The sequence below is a fragment of the Macaca fascicularis genome, chromosome 4 (genome assembly GCF_037993035.2).
Source record: "Macaca fascicularis isolate 582-1 chromosome 4, T2T-MFA8v1.1".
Classification (NCBI taxonomy): domain Eukaryota; kingdom Metazoa; phylum Chordata; class Mammalia; order Primates; family Cercopithecidae; genus Macaca; species Macaca fascicularis.
Window position 1 is genome coordinate 146,624,151 of NC_088378.1, and position 20,793 is coordinate 146,644,943.

At 41.2% G+C, this 20,793-nt stretch overlaps 6 non-coding genes across 6 annotated transcripts; 5 read left to right on the forward strand and 1 right to left on the reverse strand.

Annotated features, from left to right (window-relative positions):
• Positions 1–3,678: 3,678 nt before the first annotated feature.
• TRNAM-CAU (transfer RNA methionine (anticodon CAU)) lies at positions 3,679–3,750 on the forward strand. The gene has a single exon. It is a non-coding gene; the product is annotated as a tRNA-Met (tRNA).
• Positions 3,751–4,194: 444 nt separating this feature from the next.
• TRNAS-UGA (transfer RNA serine (anticodon UGA)) lies at positions 4,195–4,276 on the forward strand. Its single transcript has one exon. It is a non-coding gene; the product is annotated as a tRNA-Ser (tRNA).
• A 783-nt stretch (positions 4,277–5,059) lies between these two features.
• TRNAQ-UUG (transfer RNA glutamine (anticodon UUG)) lies at positions 5,060–5,131 on the forward strand. Its single transcript has one exon. It is a non-coding gene; the product is annotated as a tRNA-Gln (tRNA).
• A 483-nt stretch (positions 5,132–5,614) lies between these two features.
• Positions 5,615–5,686, forward strand: TRNAQ-UUG (transfer RNA glutamine (anticodon UUG)). The gene has a single exon. It is a non-coding gene; the product is annotated as a tRNA-Gln (tRNA).
• A 5,964-nt stretch (positions 5,687–11,650) lies between these two features.
• On the forward strand, positions 11,651–11,732 carry TRNAS-GCU (transfer RNA serine (anticodon GCU)). The gene has a single exon. It is a non-coding gene; the product is annotated as a tRNA-Ser (tRNA).
• A 5,553-nt stretch (positions 11,733–17,285) lies between these two features.
• Positions 17,286–17,358, reverse strand: TRNAR-UCG (transfer RNA arginine (anticodon UCG)). The gene has a single exon. It is a non-coding gene; the product is annotated as a tRNA-Arg (tRNA).
• Positions 17,359–20,793: the final 3,435 nt, after the last annotated feature.

Sequence of the window (20,793 nt, forward strand, 5' to 3'; positions counted from 1 at the left end):
TCAAGCAATCCTCCTGCCTCAGCTTCCCGACTAGCTGGGACTACAGGCATGCACCACCATGCCCAGCTAATTTTTGTATTTTTAGTAGAGATAGGGTTTCACTATGTTGGCCAGGCTGGTCTCGAATTCCTGACCTCAGGTGATCTGCCTGCCTCGGCCTCCCAAAGTGCTGCGATTACAGGCATGAGCCACTGCGCCCTGTCCACTTGTCATTTTTTTTTTTTTTAAGGAAGCAAGCATTTTCTATTTTACTGTATTCCTAAAAGGTGTATAATTAGAGTTCTGTTAAAGTTCTATACTATTATTGCACAGTAATTATTTTATTGCTCCAGATTTCACGGTTAGTAATTGTATTGGTTTGCTAGGGCTGCCATAACAAGTACCATATACTGGGAGGCTTAAATGACAGAAATTTATTTGCTCACACTGATGCCACCTTGGCAGAATTATAAGTAATGACAGAAATCTAACATGACTGACTCCATCTTGCTTCTACACTTCATAAGCTAAATTGTTTTGTTTGTTTGTTTTGTTTTTTTGCTTATTTTAGGGCAGAGGCCAAGAGAATTACAAGAGGAATTCAGTTTACAGATACACTTTGAGGCAAGGAAAACTGGCCTCCACCTTCTTTTGTGGAGATTGAAGCTGCATTCACAAGAATAGGTAAGAATTATGGTAGGGTCCTGAACTTTGCTCAAGAATAGGCATAGACAATAACCTGCCATTGCTTAGCTTGTTTTTCTGTAAGTTTTTTACTGCCCCAGGGTCACTAACTGGGGGTTGCAAGATTTATAACTTCCCGGCCAAGAGCAGTGGCTTATGCCTACAATCCCTGCACTTTGGGAGGCCGAGGTGGGTGGATCACCCAAGGTCAGGAGTTCGAGACCAATCTGGCCAACATGATGAAACCCCGTCTCTACTAAAAATACAAAAAATTAACCGGGCGTGGTGGCGCCTGTAATCCCAGCTATTTGGGAGGCCTGAGGCAGGAGAATCATTTGAACCCAGGAGGCGGAGGTTGCAGTGTGCTGACACCACGCCACTGCACTCCAGCCTGGGCAACAAGAGTGAAACTGCATCTCAAAAAATAAAAACAAAATGAAAACCTGGCATTTGAGACGTTTCTGAGATTTAGCTTTTCAGCAGATCAAGAGATGCCACTTGATCCTGAGACCCCTGTACCCAGTACAGATTTTAATCCATACAATATTCCAATAAAGAAGAGTAGAGCATGAAATGAACTCAACTTAAATTTGTGCAGAAGTGACTGAGTATTTTTTTTTTCTTTTTTCTTGAGATGAAATCTTGCTCTTATTGCCCAGGCTGGAGTGCAATGGTGCAATCTCGGCTCATTGCAACTTCCACCTCCCAGGTTCAAGGGATTCTCCTGCCTCAGCCTCCTAAGTAGCTGGGATTACAGGCACCTGCCACCACGCCCGGCTAATTTTTGTATTTTTAGTACAGACAGGTTTTCACCATGTTGGCTAGGCTGGTCTCGAACTCCTGACCTCAGGTAATCCGCCCGCCTTGGCCTCCCAATGTGCTGGGATTACAGGCATGAGCCACTGCGCCCAGCCTGTGACTGAGCATTTTAAAGACAAAATGAAGGAACAGAAAAGGGGGTGAGCAGTGCTCAGTGGAGTGAAAAATTACAAAAATCAGAAAGAGGAGATTAGTTCATATGAAACCCATCTACGTTTGCTAACTGGTGCTGACAGAAGTTAAGTTCCTACCTTCCCACAGAAGTGGGTGACGGGCTTTATCTTCAGGTGTTGTTTGGAAAAACAGTACATTCTTTTGACAGTCTTGATTTTTCTCCAGCAGGCACTTCAAAGGGGACTACGGTCATCCTAGGGATGTGGTCTTGAGCTGTTAGAAATCATGTTAGTGTCTTTAGTCTTTAAAGGTCAAGGTTGAGGCTTAGTTGAGAAGAACGTACAGAAGAGCCTGACTAGAGTTTGATCAAGGAGAGTATCGTTTTCGTCTGACACAGCAGACATAGAGTGGCAGGCCAGGTCTCCCTAATGGCTGAACAGGCAGGCCTCCATGACAACAGTGTCAGCACTGACTGAGTGGTTAAGTTAAATATTAAAAGAAAAAAAAAAAAAAAGCCAGTGCCCTTATACAAAGGCTATGTGTCTTTAAATGCATGCACATTTACATGTAGACATATAGCTTCGTATGTCTTTAAATGCATGCCAAGAGTATGTCTTTAAATGCATGCACACTTACATGTAGACATATAGCTTAGAAGGTATATAAGCTCTGGAAAACTTTGTGATTTTGGGTTGGTCTGGCCATAATTTCCCAGCCTTTTCCGTGTACCCCATTACAAAAATAAACTCCCAGCCAGGCACCGTGGCTCACATCTGCAATTCCTGCACTTTGCCGGTCACATCGCCTGAGGTCAGGAGTTCGAGACCAGCCTGGCCAACATGGTGAAATCCCATTTCTACTAAAAATATAAAAATTACCTGGGCATGGTGGCATGCACCTGTAATCCTAGCTACTTGGGAGGCTGAGACAGGAGAATCACTTGAACCCGGGAGGTGGAGGTTGCAGTGAGCCGAGATGGTGCCACTGCACTCTAACCCAGGCGACAGAGCAAGACTCAGTCTCAAAAAAAAAAAAGGCCATAACTGAGGCTTCCACTCAACAGCCAAGTGGATGAGCTTGATTTCCTTCCCGAAACTCAAACTTTCTCTCTCCCCTCCCCTCCCCTCCCCTTTCTCCTTTGTCACCCAGGCTGGAGTGCATTTGATGGGCCATCTCCGCTCACTGCAACCTCCTCCTTCCGGGTTCAAGCGATTCTCGTGCTTCAGCCTCCCAAGTAGCTGGGATTACAGGCGCGCGCCACCCACCACGCCCGGCTAATTTTTGTATTTTTAATAGAGACAGGGTGTCACCGTGTTGGGCAGGCTGGTCTCGAACTCCTGACCTCAAGCTATCCACCCGCCTCGGCCTCCCAAAATGCTGGGATTACAGGCTTGAGTGTCTTTTTCACTTCGAAAGTCTCCAAGGGTCACGTATCAGCAGACTTTCTGTTTACTTCTATGTTCAAAGGTTTACTCAGAATATTTAGACATAATATTTGATTGGATTTTTAAAACATTATAGACAGAGAACATACATTGTCACTTTTTAAAGGACGATATGATAGATAAAAAATAAAACAAACCCATGCAATTACTTTTAGCACCAGTAGTTGAGTGGTAGAATTCTCACCTGCCGAGAGGGAGATTCAGTTTCGGTTCCCCCTCGATGCAACTGTAGTTTTTTTTTTTTTTCCACAGAACATTTTCGATGAAAATCGCAAGTAAAAAATGTCTGGAAGTAATAACGACTCCCTCTGGTATCCAGGAATGGCTGAAATTTGCCCAAGCATTTATAATTTGACCTTTATAAATTATGCCAATTAGCCTGCACTTATTTTTCCAGTAACTCGAAACATGCTTCCGTCGGAACTCCGGAGAACTTCAACCTTAGCTGATTCGAATTTATCGAGGAAGAATTCTAAACTGCTGGTGTTTAGAAGTGGCGTGCAGCCCCATATGGATGGCCAGTGTGCACTTCTCATTCTCCAGGATAATTTGGCAAAAGACAAGAAATCATTTAAAGTTAGGAAGATGCCAGAAATTGTAGCCTTTACTACATCCATGACAAGAGTGCTGTTGTGACAGCAGAGTGGCGCAGCGGAAGCGTGCTGGGCCCATAACCCAGAGGTCGATGGATCGAAACCATCCTCTGCTATGTGGCGTTGTATATTTTACTTGAAGACTAGGACACTGCAAAATAGGAGTTTTAAATGAGGCATGCTAAACGTTAGCCGACCTGACCCGTGTATAAGAATCCACAAGGTATTCTGGTGGAAATGCAAATTTGCAGTCTTCAGTGTCTGTAATCCTACTAATTAGGTGTGGAGAGCCTTTCAGCCAGCCTCTTAGATTTGGAGACCATTTAGGGGTTGGCGTGTGGCCCCCTCTTAAAGTCTTTCGTACTTCCTCCATCAGACAAGTCTTGCAATTTGCAATATCTCTTTTAGCCAATATCTAAATCTTTAAAATTTTGATTCTGTTTTTTAACCAGGAAGAGAAACTTTCCAGAGTTGTTATCTTGTCCAACGAATTTAAAGATGTCTGTGAAAAGAAACATATATTCCTCATGGGAATATATCCAGGGTGCTGAAGGAGGCACGTAGTCGTGGCCGAGTGGTTAAGGCGATGGACTTGAAATCCATTGGGGTCTCCCCGCGCAGGTTCGAATCCTGCCGACTACGGTGTGTTTTTTTTTTTTTTTTCTTTCAGGTAGAGGAAATGCGGTACACTACCTGTGCAATCACACAGAATAACATGGAGTAGTATTTTTTATTTTTCTGTTATCTTTCTCCATAAAAGTGGAAGCAGATAGTTTTAGTTCTTTTGTATAACAAGACTTAGAGAAAGATTTTCAAAGTGTTACATGGGCAAGCACTTGAAAACACAAGTAATTTCTGACACTGCTATAAAAATGATGGAAAAACGCTCAAGTTGTTTTGCCTTTAAGTCTTCTTGAAATGCTGTCTCCGTATCTGAAATTCAGCTCACGTCTGACTTCCAAAACCGTGCTTGCCTTTAACTTATGGAATCAATATCTCAAACAGATCCTTTCTGGTTCGCCTCCTATCATCCTACTTTCAGAGGCCAGAATTGCAGAGGAAACACCAGATAGAGAATCTCCAAAACTGTTGCATAGATGTTTTAAGAGATGTCTAAGTGTTGATATTTTCTTTTATAAACTTAAGTAGATTAAACGTATCGTGACCTAAAAGTTCAGCAAATGCACAGTTCTGATTAATCAAGGAACGCTCCTATTCATAATCTCCGTGGGCAGATCCGAACAAGTTTTGGGAAAGGTGAGTTCTGTTCTTGCTTTCCGCCTGCCGGAGCAGTTTTGTTGCTTTCTCGAAATCTGAGACTATGCACCTATTTTGAGAGGCCAAAGTAAACAGCACTCTCAATGGATCAGTTCCACGTACTACATTCATGCTATCAAAAATATGCTAGGATGGTATTGTGGTGTTGGCCCCATGGTGTAATGGTTAGCACTCTGGACTTTGAATCCAGCGATCCGAGTTCAAATCTCGGTGGGACCTCTAACACTTTTAGTGCTCTTTCCTTCTCTCAAATTAACATTGTACACAGAAGAGCGTGCACCTGATCACTTAAGCTCGTTAACATCCCATCCCAGTAGGCAGCACGATGCTTCCCTGCAGAACAGCATCCTCTAATTTTTCACCTGTAATTTCACATCTGTCCTCTCTTGCCTCTCCTCTCTTGTTGGACGCAAGTTCCTCAGATTTAGATTATCATAAGCAAGTTTAAGGATACGTGTTACACCTACCAGACCTCAGTTCTTTCTTTTTTTTGAACAATACTCAAACAGCTTCAACTTTTATCACTTTCTAAGATGGACTTGGTCCAGGTATGTTTGTAGTGCACGTGAGTCTCTTGGAGCCTCTACTATATGGGATACAGATAGTATTAATTTAATAAATATTAATAGAATACTGTATAGAATATATGACATGCTCTGTAATCAATATTTATAGATATTCATGAAATTGATAATGGAAGGTGGCCCCATGGTGTAATGGTTAGCACTCTGGACTTTGAATCCAGCGATCTGAGTTCAAATCTCGGTGGGACCTATTCTAATTTTGGTGACCCATCCTTCGTTCTTCTCTTAAATCGCCAACACACTCTGGTCTGTGGATTTACCTTCTCATTCGCAGTTTCTTCTCCCGATTAGCAAGTGTCATGTAACTCCCGATTGTCATTTCTAGCTTCTGACTAGTATCATGTCCTTGTACATTCTTGGTCTTTTCTCTTAGCATCCACTCTTCCCTGACTTCCCAAAGGCAGCCAGGGTGTTATTTGCGTGCTCAGGGTGCTTAATGGTTTATGTGTCAGAGGTCCCTCCTGCGAATCTTTTCTTCTTTGGAGGTCCCTCAAAATGCAAGGATTTACATAAGAATTGTAGTAGCAAGCGCCTCATGTAAGGGTCCCATAGTATATGGGTTAGCACTCGGGGTTCTGAATCCAGGAATTTGAGTCCAAATCTCTTTGGGATTTCAGCAACATCTTGGTCAATTTTCCTCTGTGGTTCTCTTAAATCATTAACCCACCTTCGAGGTGTACCCACTTGGCTGCAAGTGCTGCCAATCAACATGGCACCCTGTCCTGGAGAAAACTGTCTCTATCTACTGACCTCTGAAATTTTAGCCCTATTCCTATTTTACTTGATGTCTCTTTTTGCCTTTTTGCCCAGTTTCTCAGATTCTGGTAAGTTAGAATCTTGGCCCCAGTGATTAAGAGTTCATGTTTTACAGCCCCCAGTCTCAGTTTCTTCCTTTTCTAGAGCTTGTTTAAAGCGTTCCATCTGCTTCTAATTACTAACACTGTCCTTAAAATGTTTGCACTGCACAGCGCTACAGTTGTACACATCTTAGAGCCTCTGCTATCTCTGCTCAGCTGGGGTTCCACCCAAACTCCTTAAACTAATGCATTGTCCACATTATTTGAAAGATTAACTGTTACGTTAAAAGTACACATCAGTCTTTCAGTAGGGATTCAATTTCAATGTCCTAGTGACTTAATGGCTAGCACCTAGGCTTCAAATTTCAGTGGACCTGTCTAAGTTTTGGTGACCTTGCTCTTGAGTTTACCCAAATGGAGAAGTACGCTTGGGCATGTATAGATAGTCTCACATACTTGCACTTGTTTTCTGGAGCAACATCCAGCTTCTTGCTCTTTCCTCTGGCTACTGAAAGTTGTCCTCTGCCCATCACCCTCATGTATCCCTAGAAGCTCTTCTTTTGAAAGCTTTGCTTTGCTTTGCTGGAGCCTGAAGTCAGTTAGATCACTGTAAGTTAATCATCTGCTGGGATGAGTAAAGGTTCATGTATCAGAGGACCCACCTATGACTTTCGTATTCTTCAGAGCTCACTCCGAATGCTCTGCATGCTATATTTGGACTTGGGCATGAAAATGTGTAAACCACAAATTGAGTCATCTGAGAGCCTGCATTTTTCTCCCCATGCGAAGCTATTAGTGTTCCTTACATTGAATCTATGCCCATTTTAAAGATTAACTGACCAGATGCAATAGTATACAAGTCTTCACTAGAACCTTTGTTATACAAAGGTACCATGGTATAACGGTTAACATTCTGGACTCCAAATACAGCAATCACAACTGTCAATGGGACTCTAAATTCCTTCTGTTGACTCTCTCTACTGTTCAAAACGTATCCTCCAGGGCTCTCAATGACAGCAAAAGTAGAGCTCCGTGAACTCCTCTGGCCTCTAAAAATTGTTCCAGAAAAAAGCCCTGTAGACTTCCTTCTGCCTGTTTAGCCCTATTTCATGGTGCTATCTTAGTTACTCTTTATTAGCTTCCTATTGCTTACCAGAAATTTGGTGGTTTAAGACAATATGAATTTATTTGTTGTTATTTATTTATTTATTTATTTTTGAGACAGAGTCTCGCTCTGTCGCGCAGGCTGGAGTGCAATGGCACAGTCTCATCTCACTGCAACCTCCGCCTCCCGGGTTCAAGCCATTCTCCTGCCTCAGCCTCCTGAGTAGCTGGGATTACAGGCGCCTGCCACAACACCTGGCTAATTTTTTGTATTTTTAGTAGGGACGGGGTTTCACTATGTTGGCCAGGCTGGTCTTGAACTCCTGACCTCGTGATCTGACCACCTCGGCCTCCCAAGGTGCTGAGATTACAGGCGTGAGCCACTGCATCTGGCCTATTTTATTTATTTTTTAAAATAGGATCTCACACTATCACTCAGGCTGGACTGTAGTGACACAATCATAGCTCATTGCAGCCTCAAACTCCTGGGTTCAAATAATCGCCCCCCTTCAGCCTCCCAAGTAGCTAGGACTATAGGTGCACACCACCATCCCTGGCTAAGACAACATCAATTAAATTTTTTTTGCCGTTTTGGATATCAGAAGTCTACAATAAAAGTATTAGCAGGGCTGTGTATCTTCTGGAGACATCATGAGATAATTCATTTTCCTGGCTTTTTCAGCTTCTAGTACTCCCTTCCTTGCATCACTTATTGCTTCTAAACTCACATTTTCTTCTCCTGACTCTGAAGCTCCTGCCTTCCTTTTATAAGGACCCTCTTGATTACATTGGACCCACTTAGATAATACAAGATAATCTCCCCATCTCAAAATCTTCAGTGAAAATCCATTTGCAAAATTCCTTTGACCACTTAAGGTAACATAAGGTAACATATTCACAGGTTCTGGTGATTGGTTGTGGACCTATTTTGGGGGTCATTATTTAGCCTACCATACCCTCTATAAATAAATAGGGGGCATTTGTTAATGCTCTTTAGATTTAATCTATTGGTCATGGCTTTTTTCAAAAGATAATGTATAGATTTACACCAAGCTTATACACAAGTCTTTCAATAGGAGAATCTTACGGAAAGGGTCTATGATGTCATGATTAGCATCTGAACTCAGATTTGGCAAATTTATGACTATGATGTCTGGTATTTTTCTCAACTATACTCCCTTCCAGCCATAGGATCTACTGCTCTCTGGCTGATCAGGCCTGCCTAAATATATTAGTTATCTGTTGTATAAGAAATTGCCCCCAAATTGGCAGCTTAAAACAACAGACACATATCTCACATATCATGAAAGTGATATCCTATCACATTTCCTATATTCTGTAGGTTAGGAGCAGGTCACTAGATCCAGCCAACATTCAAAGGGAGGAGATTACACAGGAAGTGTGGCCAACACACTGTTAAACACTCTAGAGACCTTAGGGCAGAATAAGCCCCAATTGGAACTGGTCTAATGCTATGACTGATACTTTGCAGACACCTTCTTTTGCTTGGTCACTAAGTGCTGTATTGGGAGCAATTCCTGGTACCTTTCAATTGGGAAAATTATCTCTTGCCCTCACCATTTTTTTTTCTTTTTTTTTTTTTTTGAGACGGAGTCTCTGGCGTGGAGTGCACTGTCATGATCTCCCCCAGGCTGGAGTGCACTGGCATGATCTTGGCTCACTGCAAGCTTCGCCTCCCAAGTTCACACCATTCTCCTGCCTCAGCCTCCCGAGTAGCTGGGACTACAGGTGCCCGACACCACGCCCGGCTAATTTTTTGTATTTTTAGTAGAGACGGAGTTTCACCAAGTTAGCCAGGATGGTCTCAATCTCCTGACCTTGTGATGCGCCTGCCTCGGCCTCCGAAAGTGTTGGGATTACAGGCGTGAGCCACTGCACCTGGCTGCCCTCATCTTTTTAAAACTAGTTTTCCTCTGTGTATCTTCCTTTATAATCAAGCCAGTATTGAAGAACTCGACTGCTACTCTCTTTTAATATCATGCCTGAACAAGTGAATTAGAATCTATACGGATAATGCCCTTACATGAATACTTCTCAGAAGTTCCCTATGAATTCAAATGTGGAGCATAGAGAACCACTGAGCTAATTTTCCCGTGACCACCCTATTTAACTTGCCACCACTCCTATGCATATACCATCCTCTGATATACTGTGTATTTTGCTTTTTTTTTTTTTTTGGTGAGACAAGGTCTCACTTTGTCACCCATGCTAGAGTGCAGTGGTGCAATGTTGGCTCACTGAACCTCAACCTCCCGGGTTCAAGCGATCCTCCCTCCTCAGCCTCCTGAGTAGCTGGGACTACAGATGTGTGCCACCATGCCCAGCAAATTTTGGTATTTTTTGTAGAGATGGGGTTTCACCATGGTGCCCAGGCTGGTCTTGAACTCTTGAGTTTGAAGAATCCGCCTGCCTCGGCTTCCCAAAATGCTATGATTATAGGCATGAGATACTGTTCTCTGCCTATATTTAGCTTTATAAATTGTTTATTGCTTATTTCTACATAATTAGGTTTCACCAGGACAGGGAATTTTGTGTGTGGCATATACATTTGTTCTTAGAACAATGCCTGGAACATACACAATGCTCAGTAAATATTCATCAAAAGATTGAATGAATCAAAGAACCAATGAACCCTTCAGGTCCAGGTTTGTTTATCACGCTTTATAATTCCTAATCCAAACACAGTCAAGACCAAGCAGTATTTTTTCTTTCCAGGACACTTCAGAATTTGTTGCTAACTGAAGCTTTAAAAAAATGAAAATTCGTACATTTCTTTCCTGCTATGTTTTGATGATGATTTGATGCCTAATATGTCTGATATTTTTAAGGTAATTTCTTGATACCTCCTTAGGGTATACAGTTTGAATCCTGATCATATCCTTAATTGCCTTGCTTTGCTTTGCTTTGCTTTTGAGACAGGGTCTTATTTTGTCACTCTGTTACCCAAGCTGGAGTGCAGTAGTATGATTACGGCTTGATGCAGGCTCGCCTTCCCAGGCTCAGCTGATTCTCTCACCACAGCCTTCCAAGTAGCTGGGACTACAGGCACCAGCCACCACACCCTGTTAATTTTCTGTATATTTTGTGGAGTCGGAGTCTGGTCATCTTGCCTAAGCGATCTTCCAGCCTTGGCCTCCCAAAGTGATGGGATTACAGGTGTGAGCCACTGTGCCCGGCCTTATTTTTTTAATGCTACATCACTTCAAAACACACACATACACAATATTATTGTTTTTGTAATTTTATTGGGTATAGGTGAGAAAACAGCCCCTGGTATCCAGGAACTGGTCTGACCCTATTCAGTAGGCCTGCATATTGTCAGGAACTGGCCAGGCCATGGGGTTCTTCTGTTGTGCCTAATCTCACAGAACATTAGCATCAGACTGACTTTTCTGATTGTGATGAAATGAGTCAGAAACAACCAAAGAAAGGTTGGGCACGGTGGCTTATGCCTGTAATCCCAGCACTTTGGGTAAACCAAGGTGGGTGGATGGCTTGAGCCTAGGAGTTTGAGGCCAGCCTGGGCAACACAGTGATGTAGTGAGAGCTTGTCTCTATAAAATAAATTTATTTTTTTAAACTTAGAATGTAAATGAAATACAAAAAGATAATAAAAATGACAACATTCAGGATCATTTTCACCACATTTCTTTGTACAGAATAAGCAAAAACAAAACAAAAATCCCTCAGATGGCTTGGATTCTTCAAGATACAGTCCAAAATCTAGGATCTGACACTCAGAACCAATCACAATTTGACTGTAACCCATCACTTCAACACTTTACCAGTCACCCACTTGGGCTTCTAGGAGAGACAATGGTTATTTCTCAGATGCATTAGTGCCATCATATGGCAGGCATCCCTCTGGGAATCCTACCGAGGAGTGTCCAGGAATGCAACAATAGACATACCTGGTTTAATGATGGTGTTCATATACATGACGTAAGAAAAAAGACAAAATCCAATTTGATTTAAAAAACAGGAGCAGTCACTAATTCATTTTTCCTTTTAAATTTCTCTTATTTTTCCCTTAGAAAGTGTACTTTGTCATCTTTATTAGGGTCTATTCCTCCCTCCCAGTCTCCTCTTTAGTTTTTCTTCCTTTATGAGAGTAAGAGGGCCATTTATCCATTGTTTCCGTCACTGAAAACATTTAACAAAAGAATAGGAATTGCCGAATGAAAGTGCTGAGAAAAGAAACATCACATATATCGTGAGGCAATAGGGTCTGTGACGAGGTGGCCGAGTGGTTAAGGCGATGGACTGCTAATCCATTGTGCTTTGCACGCGTGGGTTCGAATCCCATCCTCGTCGCTCTGGTTTCCGTTCCCGTTAGGCTTTTTAAGGTTTCCTCTTGAGTGACATGGTATCGAGTATATCTTCCTGTTTGCTCACTGAGAATGAAGTGTATTTAGCTCCCTTAAGAGAAGTATTCTTCAGTACGTAGTAGAACACTAACCTGTGCTGGCACTAACAACCTTCTGTAGGTAACGAATACTGATCCTATTTTATAAAGGACGGAAAAATTACAGTATTTTCAGCTACGCTCCCTCCGCGCAGGCAGAAGTGTATCCACCGCTGCTCCAGATTCGCAAGACTCTGTTGTAGTTGAAAACTGATTTCCGACCCTCTGATTTGTTGCTTAATCCCCTAAGTAGCGCCTGGCCTTTCTCCTTATCTAGCTGTGATCCGGTGATTGTTAATTATACATAACTGGGGATATTTCTCAAAATGCTCGTGTCTCCTCCCCTCCCCCAGACCCAGTTAAATCGAAATCTTTAGGGAGTAGAGTCTAGTGGTCGTTTTGCAAGTGCCTTGGGTCTCCCGGGTTAAGAACCATCACTGACCTCACTTCCTTCTTAGTTTTGGTTTCACTGTTTTGGCAGTTTTCATCATAAATGTGTAATCATAAGGAATTGGGCCTGGTGCAGTGGCTCATGCCTGTAATCCTTGCACTTTGGAAGGTCGAGACTGGAGGATCACTTGAGTCCAGGAGTTCGAGACCAACCTGAGTAATATATCAAGGGCCCCCACAACCCCACCCTCCCCGTATTAAAAAAACAAAAACAAACAAACAAAAACCACAAAAACACAAAAAAACAACAACAAAAAGAGAGAGAGAGAGAGAAAGAAAGAAAGAAAAAGGAATTGGTTACATATGCCATGTCATTCCTAAATAATGAAGCCCATAGGACCATTAAAATTTATGTTACATAAAAATCACACCCAAAAAAGACTGCTAAACTTGCTAAATAAATATTTAAAACTGCCATTTAGCCTGTATCTAAACATCCCATATCTAAACAAAAAACACAAAAATTGGTTATGCTTATGCCATGCAAAACTTTTCAACTTAAAAAAAAAATTCTTTTTTTTTTTTTTTTCATGTGGTTTATCAGAGGCTCTGTTGTCTTCCACGTTTAACACATCTCCCCTTAATCTGGTTTAGTGGTGGACAAAGGGGAGGTGTTACATAAAAGTTAGCTGCTTCTATGTCTGTGATGTTTAATGTTTCAGAATTCAAGACTGTTGACAAATTCCTGACAAAGATCACCACAGACACACCTGTAGAAAAGCAAAATTAGATTTGTTGGTTTGTTGCAATGAGGGAGAGAATAGGCTGGGTGTGGTGGCTCACACCTATAATCCCAGCGCTTTGGGAGGCGGAGGCGGGCAGACACATGAGGTCAGGGTTTGAGCCTGCATGGTGAAACTCCTTCTCTACTAAAAATACAAAAATTAGCTGGGTTTTGGTGGCACATGCCTGTAATTCCAGCTACTTGGGAGGCTGAGGCATGAGAATTGCTTGAATCTAGGAGGTGGGTGAGCCTAGATCATTTGAATCCAGGAAGTTGTGGTGAGCCTATATTGCGTCACTGCACTCTGGCCTGGGCGACGGAGTGAGATTCTGTCTCAAAAACAGACAAACAAACAAACAAACAAACAGAGAGGATAAAGCAGGATTCTCGCTATAACTGGTAAAGAAGCAGTAGTCATATTTACCAGAAAGGAGGAGATGTTTGGTTACTTTTGTTATTTGACGATGTCCTTGTTTCTTATTTTTACTCAGCACAATTATGAATTGTCTTGTTTTTATCTCAAGGCATAATGGCCACAAAGTGTCCTTGCCTGTTGGTGTTTTTTGAGATTGGTTATACCCAATATGAGTTGACCAGAGCTTTGCTGTGAGAGCCAGGCCAGCTCCTAGCAACTCCAAGTCCTAGTTGTTAATGTCAGACCAGTTCTGGCTATTGGGGCTGTTTTTCTCTTCCTCAAGATATAGGTTAATTTGTAAGTTTGGTAAATTCTTCATTTCTTTCCATATCTAAGCCCTTTGCCTAACAACTCTGCAATTCCTCCCAAAGAGATGTGATATATTTCCATATCACTTTGACTTTGGCCTTGGGCGTGAGAACGACTTTGGTCAATGTGATGTTAGCAGGGATAAGTCAATTAGGGCCTTTAAATATGCCTGCAGAGTTGGGTATCCATATGCACCTCTGCCATCTTCATGAGAGAAATTTTCCCTTGGGTAGCTGCTGTCTTTTCACACTTTGCCCCAGAAAGAATGTGCTTTGAACTAACTAGAGTTCCTACTGTGAAGCGCAGAGGAGGTAAGCTGAAGTGTACTTACATCTTAAGGTACAGCCATTCATACACTCTGGCCAAGAGCTGTTGACCTTCAGTTGACACACACAGATGCTTATTGTTATATGTTTTTAAGCATTTGTGTGTGTGTGTGTTTTAATGGAGCAATAGCTGACTGAAACATAGTCTTTGCTCCTTGCAAGTCATAATAAAAATCTTTATGGTTTTGGCTGAGCATGCTGGCTCACATCTGTAACCCAGTACTTTGGGAATTGAGGCAGGAGGATTGCTTGAGTCCAGGAGTTCAAGATAAGCCTGAGCAACATAGCGAGACCCTGTCTCTACAAAAAATAAATTAGCTGGATGTGACGGCACGCACCTGTAGTTCTGGTTACTCGGGAGGCTGATGCAGGAGGATTGGTGGTTGAGGCTGCAGGGAACCATGATTGCACCACTGCATTCCAGCCTGGGTGACAAAGTGAGACCCTACATCATAAAAATATGTAATACAATTTTTATGTTTTTGAACTGTAGTGGAGGCAAAATTTTACCTCTATTTTTATTACAATTTCTCCAACTGAACCTGAGAATTAAATTGATGTAAGGCAGATTAATACAAAAAGACCATACGAATTCGTTTAATACAAGTTTTCTGTGGCACAAGAGCCTTCATTGGAAAATGAAGATACTACAGCACAGTGAGAGTGGAACACTTACATGCTGAAATAGAAAGTGGTAAACTATGTAAATGTAACACCGCAAAGGGGGTTGGGCTTGGGTAGTTACTTGGGTAGAGAAGTGGCTGAGAGGATAAAGGCTCATTTAACAAGATTTGTTTACACAGATTTCCCTCAGCCTCAGTTTCCCTACAAATTAGAATGAATGATACTTTCATTCTAGTTTAGGGGGGACTTATTTCACAGAGGAATTTAATCTTCTGCTTTTAAGAAACAGAGTGAGAGTCAGAGTGATATTCTTGCACCTGCTATTTTTCAAGTGCCTTTAACTCAAAATAGTCACTGTGCCAGAGGGGCATAGTTTTTAACTCCTTCAGAACATATCTCTTCTATATAAAGTATAATTTACTTATATAATCTACTTATTCATTTTGTGTTTTCTGTGTTGCCTCCGCCTCTCTTCCTTCAACTCCAAACCTCTTAAGGACATGAGTTTTTGTGTACTTTTGTTACTGTGGTCTGAAAATAGGTGAGTAATGTACAATAAAGTATTTTGAGAGACAGAGAGCTCACATTCACATAACTTTTATTAATGTATGTAGATTGTTATAATTGTTTTATTTTATTAGTTATTACTATTAATCTCTTTAAATGCCTAATTTATAAATTAAACTTTATCTTACGAGTGTATGTATAGGAAAAAACATAGTGTATATAGAGTTCAGCACTATCCAAGGTTTCAGGCATCCACTGGGGTCTTGGAACATAACTCCTGTAAATAAGGGGGGCTACTCTATTAAATTCATGAATCTCTTAATCCCCTGTGCAACTGGACGCAACTCCCAGTGTTCGTGATACACATCTAGAAATCTTTCTTCTTGATTTATTTTCTTCCAGTCTCTTTTTTTTAATTCACCTTCAAAAGATGTTTTTTATGTTTTTTTTTTTTTTTTTTTTTTTTTCCTGAATCCCACTCTCAAAGCAGAAAGGCTTGCACATTCATCAAAGGGTGCATATATTTTTATTTTGGTGGATTTGGGACAAGCTCCTAAATTCCAGTGACCATTTAAGACTCAGGATGTCCACACATTTCCCTATCTTTTTCACTTTTCTCCCTTTTGGCACTCCCAGTCTAGAAAGGCTCTCTCCTCCTTTTGGTATTCTTTGCTCTCAGTGCAGTAGAAAAAGAAAGAAAAAGAAAAGAAAAAGAGTTATGACAGGCAAATTTTTGTGTTCTTGCATCAGAATTTCCACTTTCATTAAATGCTTCAGGGAGGCTGTGGGGCCCCTGGAAAAAGTCTTGTTCATCCTCTGGTACACAGGATTAAATACTCATCAGAGAGAGAGGAGGAAGCTTTTTCCTGTTCTTAGAATCAAGAAAAAAGGTGGGGTATGTAATTCTCAAGTATCACTGTATTCATTTTAAAAGGTTACTCTTCTTTTGAGGTTATATACTTTCTCTAGTTTATAAAAGAATGCTCAGTGCAAATGGTGGGTTTTGCCATTAACAAGGGAGAACATGGTTTTGCATGACATTAGGACATTGACACTTTTTAATCCAATAAATTTCAAAGTCTGGTAACCAATGCTCAATCCATACATTTTTTATACAATTTGGAATCTACAGATGACTAGAGGAAACCAGAATCAAACAGAGCTAAGGAAGAAGCTGGGGACAGGGAGAGGTAATTATTACTAGTTTTAATATTCTTAGCTTTGACCTAGAAACAAACTTATAGACTCCATGTGATTTGAATCAATGATCTCATCTGGATGGAGTCAAATGTCTTATGTTTCATCACGATGTCAGCAATTGGAAATTACTTTTCCTTAATCCTAAATTATTATTAAATTCAGGCACACAAAATGTTATTTAGGAATACAAAATGTGTTTTTATGTATTTTGCACAGGTGTGTTCCCTGTCTTTTCCTGTTTGCACACACACACTATAACCAGTTGCGCTATTTTAATTACCTTTATATTTTTGCTTTGTAATATAAAATTCAATATTAGCTATTCTCATCCTTTTGATGGCAACACATCCAAAACAAAAAAAATTAAAATAGAGAATAAGAACCAGTAACATAGGCTTCAGCAGCTGCCAAAACTCCTTAGCACACGTGCACTTAGACTAAAAAAGAAGTGTGAAGTGTGAAGAGGTTTTGACCTAGTGCTAAATCAGAGGAAGCAACAAGTTTCCTACTGTGATAGCCATTGGGGCCTGGCATTAGTCTGAGACACTACAGTTTGAGAAAGCTTGGCTTATAGATCTGAATTTCTTTTTTTTAAGGAATTCAATCCTTGAATTGAATCCAAGCCTACAAAACCGAAACACAAGTGCTTAAAATCCAAACTTGGGGAGAACCTGACAGTTCCAAAATACTGGATGGCTGTATTTCAGTTTTGACTTTCCAGTCTTTCTGCACTCTGTCACTTGTTCTCCTAAGGCCTTTGAGAATGTCTCCTTATTCCCTTTAAAGGAGAGGAGGAAGAAGGAGGAAAAAAAATGATTCAGAAAACCCATAAAATGGATGATTTTTTATTTTTTTCTTGCAATGAAATAGGTAATAGAATTTTCAGGCCCCCAAAACGCACCCCTTTTAACCACGAAGGGATTCGAACCCTCAATCTTCTGATCCGAAGTCAGACGCCTTATCCATTAGGCCACGTGGTCCTTTCCGACTCATCTGCTGCTGCAATACTTAGAAAATAAAAGGAACTTCTCCCTCATCCCCGCCCCTCCTGTTGGCATCCGCAGCGCCCGTGTCTTCGCGAATTAGAAAATGAAAACTTGAGATTACGTGGGATATTTGGGGCCACAGAATCGGGATTTATAAATGGTTGGGATCGACAACTATTTCAGTCTTGTGGTAATATGACTACTCCTTGGAGAGAAAAGTCGTTTGTTCTATGACTCCCAAGGCAGAAGAAGTGGGGTTTATGGCATCTAAAAGATGCTGAAATTTTGCATAGTGAATGCATCGAAGGATATTTTAAAATAAGCTTATTCAAGGTTTCTTCCCTATGATGCTCATCCACATTTATCATTTACAGGCTCTAGGTTCTTGCAGGGTCGGTCCAGACAGTTGTTAAGAAAACTGCATCTGGAAGGCAGTTTCACCACAAGGCAACATCTGCACCAAGGTCTTTCTCGCCATCCTGCATGGCTATCTGCAGACTCCAGAGACAATTATCTCCTTCCCATGTTGTTCTGGTACTTTCTCTGATTGTGATAATGTGATATCAGAGCACTTTTCGTGATATGGTCCTGTTTAGAAAGGAAAGAAAATACTTTCCTTGGTGTTTCTCAGGAGTGCCGAGCGGACTAGAGCCATTACCATTTTTTGAAGTTCCCATATATTAAGAAGTGAAGGAACATGAAATAGAAATGCAAAAATTTTTATTAACAATTTTTACATTTAATGGATGAATCAACACAAAAATGTAATGCATTAGCATCATACTACAGAGAATATATTTATAGAATTTATAATGTTCTGTAGATCTCTTGACCCCATAATAGCATATAAAGTTCTATTTTGGGTGGCTTCTTTCAAGCCTGTCAGTGACTCTCTGTGAAGTCAAGTACTTTATTTGAAGATAATGTCAACAGTCTACATATAAGACATTTTCTTAATTTTCCTAAACCCCAGATACTGGGAATAATGGTTCTCCTGGCTCATTTGTGATGAGTCTTGGTTTCTCTTGATTAGCAAATATAGCGGCTTCTGGTGCACAGAAATTGGGCCTTTTACATAGTCTTTCTTTCCCTATCCATAGAAAAACATCTGACAAATAGTTCAATAAAAATATGCTGAATTTCTCACTTATTTTTGAATTCTGCAATCATCTCCAATGTGAGATTATTATTATTATTATTTTTGAGACAGAGTAGCCCAGGCTGGAGTGCAGTGGTGCCACCTCGGCTCACCGAAACCTCCATCTCCCAGTTCAAGCGATTCTCCTGCCTCAGCCTCCCAAGTAGCTGGGATTACAGGCACCCACCACCATGCCCAGCTAATTTTTGTGTTTTTAGTAGAGACAGGGTTTCACTGTGTTGGCCAGGCTGGTCTCGAACTCCTGACCTGAGGTGATCCACAGGCGTGAGCCACCGCGCCCAGCCAATGTGATAACTATTTAACAAGATTCTTCTATTCTACAAAAGTCTTTGTTGCTCTCTCTCTCTCTTCCTCCTTCCTGGAGAAGATTGATTGAAAGGCTATTGCAATATTTGGATGACCCATAAACCATTATGGGTAGCGTTTGTAGAAGTATCGAGGAGTGGTTGAATTCTGGGTATGTTTTGAAGGGTTTGTGATTACATTGGTGTGAAAGAAATAGAAAAGTCATATATATATCTCTCCAGTTTCTTTTGCTGTAACAACACAGTTTGCATTTACTGAGACAGGAATGACTTCAGAAAGAGCATTTGGAGGGTGGGGTGTGTATGTGTGTGGTGGGGATCTAGAATCTGTTTCAGCATTTACTTCAAGTTGTGTATTGAACATTCACGTGGAGACGACTAGTGTGGAGTGGTCAGCCTTAAACAAATAAATATAGTCCCAAACTTTCCCTCTCCCAAGTTAGAAAAGAAGTGACTTGCTGAAAAATAAACCAATCAAGGACCAGATCACAAACATGAAAACGCCAAAGACTTTTTTTCCTTTATTTCCCCCCTTATTGATTGATTGATTGATTGCTGCACCTCCTGGAATGGGACAGAGACTTTTTTTTCTCAGGAGAGAATTGGAATAATATTCTTTGTTCACAATTGGTCAGTGGTTTCCTGTTGCCCACTGAAAAATAAAATCTAAGTGTTTGCCTTGTATACTCACCCCCTTATGACCTGTTCTTTCCCTTTTTGTTCTGCCATAACTCCAGACCAATTTTAGGTATTGTAAGACCTAAAATTTCAACTGCTGCCTTGAGATTTTTGACCCTCACAGGGCTCCCCAAAAATGCTTATCCACATGTTCCCCTGTCTTGATAGCTATGACTCCCACAAGCAGGAAAGGTTCCCTACTTGGCCAGTTCCCTTATCTGCCAGACCAGCTGCATCTCACTCAGGCCTCAACCTAATGGATTTCATCTCACTGCCAGTCTCCCAAACTGTTAAAGCAAGCCAGCTAGATTCTCTGGAGGGAACCAGGAGTCACCTTACCCTCTGATGACTACAAACCCTACCTCTCACAGCCCCTCCTAGTTCATTCTGCTCCTGAGTGCAAACCTTCTGTGGCCTTGCATGGTGTGCAGTGCCCTCTTCTTCCAGGCTGTGAGTATATATGACTAATAAATTTCTGCCAGTCTCATTTATCCAGTGTTGAGTGTCATGTGTCAAGCCTTCTTACTATTTAGGGCAGGAGAATTTATTGTCTATCTACAGGTGCATAGGAGGTGATCAGAACATAGCCACTTTTCTCTCCAAATCCCTCTCCCTCACATGACCTCACCTCCATACTTCATCACACTGAATTATTTGTAGTTCCTTAAAAACCTTTAACTATTCTGCTTCCTTGTATTTATTTCTTTTTGCTAGAGTTCTCTTCTTGGCTATATGGCAAGTTCTTACTGATTCAAGTTTTGGCTCAAAACGTGCCACCATTTCAGAATTAGACAATTGCCAGGGCAAAATTAATGCAGCAACCCTGTTTTAGTTTTCATTTATCTCTGTAGATAAGTGCCATGGTGATGACCCTTACTAAAATATTGGTATGTTCGCATACTTACTGGGTAATAATGTTATTCTATATATCTCAGGTACTGAGTTGCTATGAACTAGGTTGTCAGCATATTTAAAGTAAATATGATGATTTATGATGTGCACCTGGTATCTGGTTCCAAATGGCTGGCCACATGGTAGCTATGACTAGGTCCCCTTAACAACTTTGACTCTAATGCTCAAGTGGACTTTGCTATGCAAGCACAGCTTACACACATGCATGCAGTTCACAACTGGAGAGAAAGGGCTTTCGTATCCTCAATGAAGACATTGCACGAGAAAACCTTTTAGCCTTCACCTGTTGGAGGCCGAAGGAATGAGGGACGTGACCAACTCAATATACCACTGGAGGCTATATGAGCAAACAGCAAACTGTTCTCATGAAAGCAG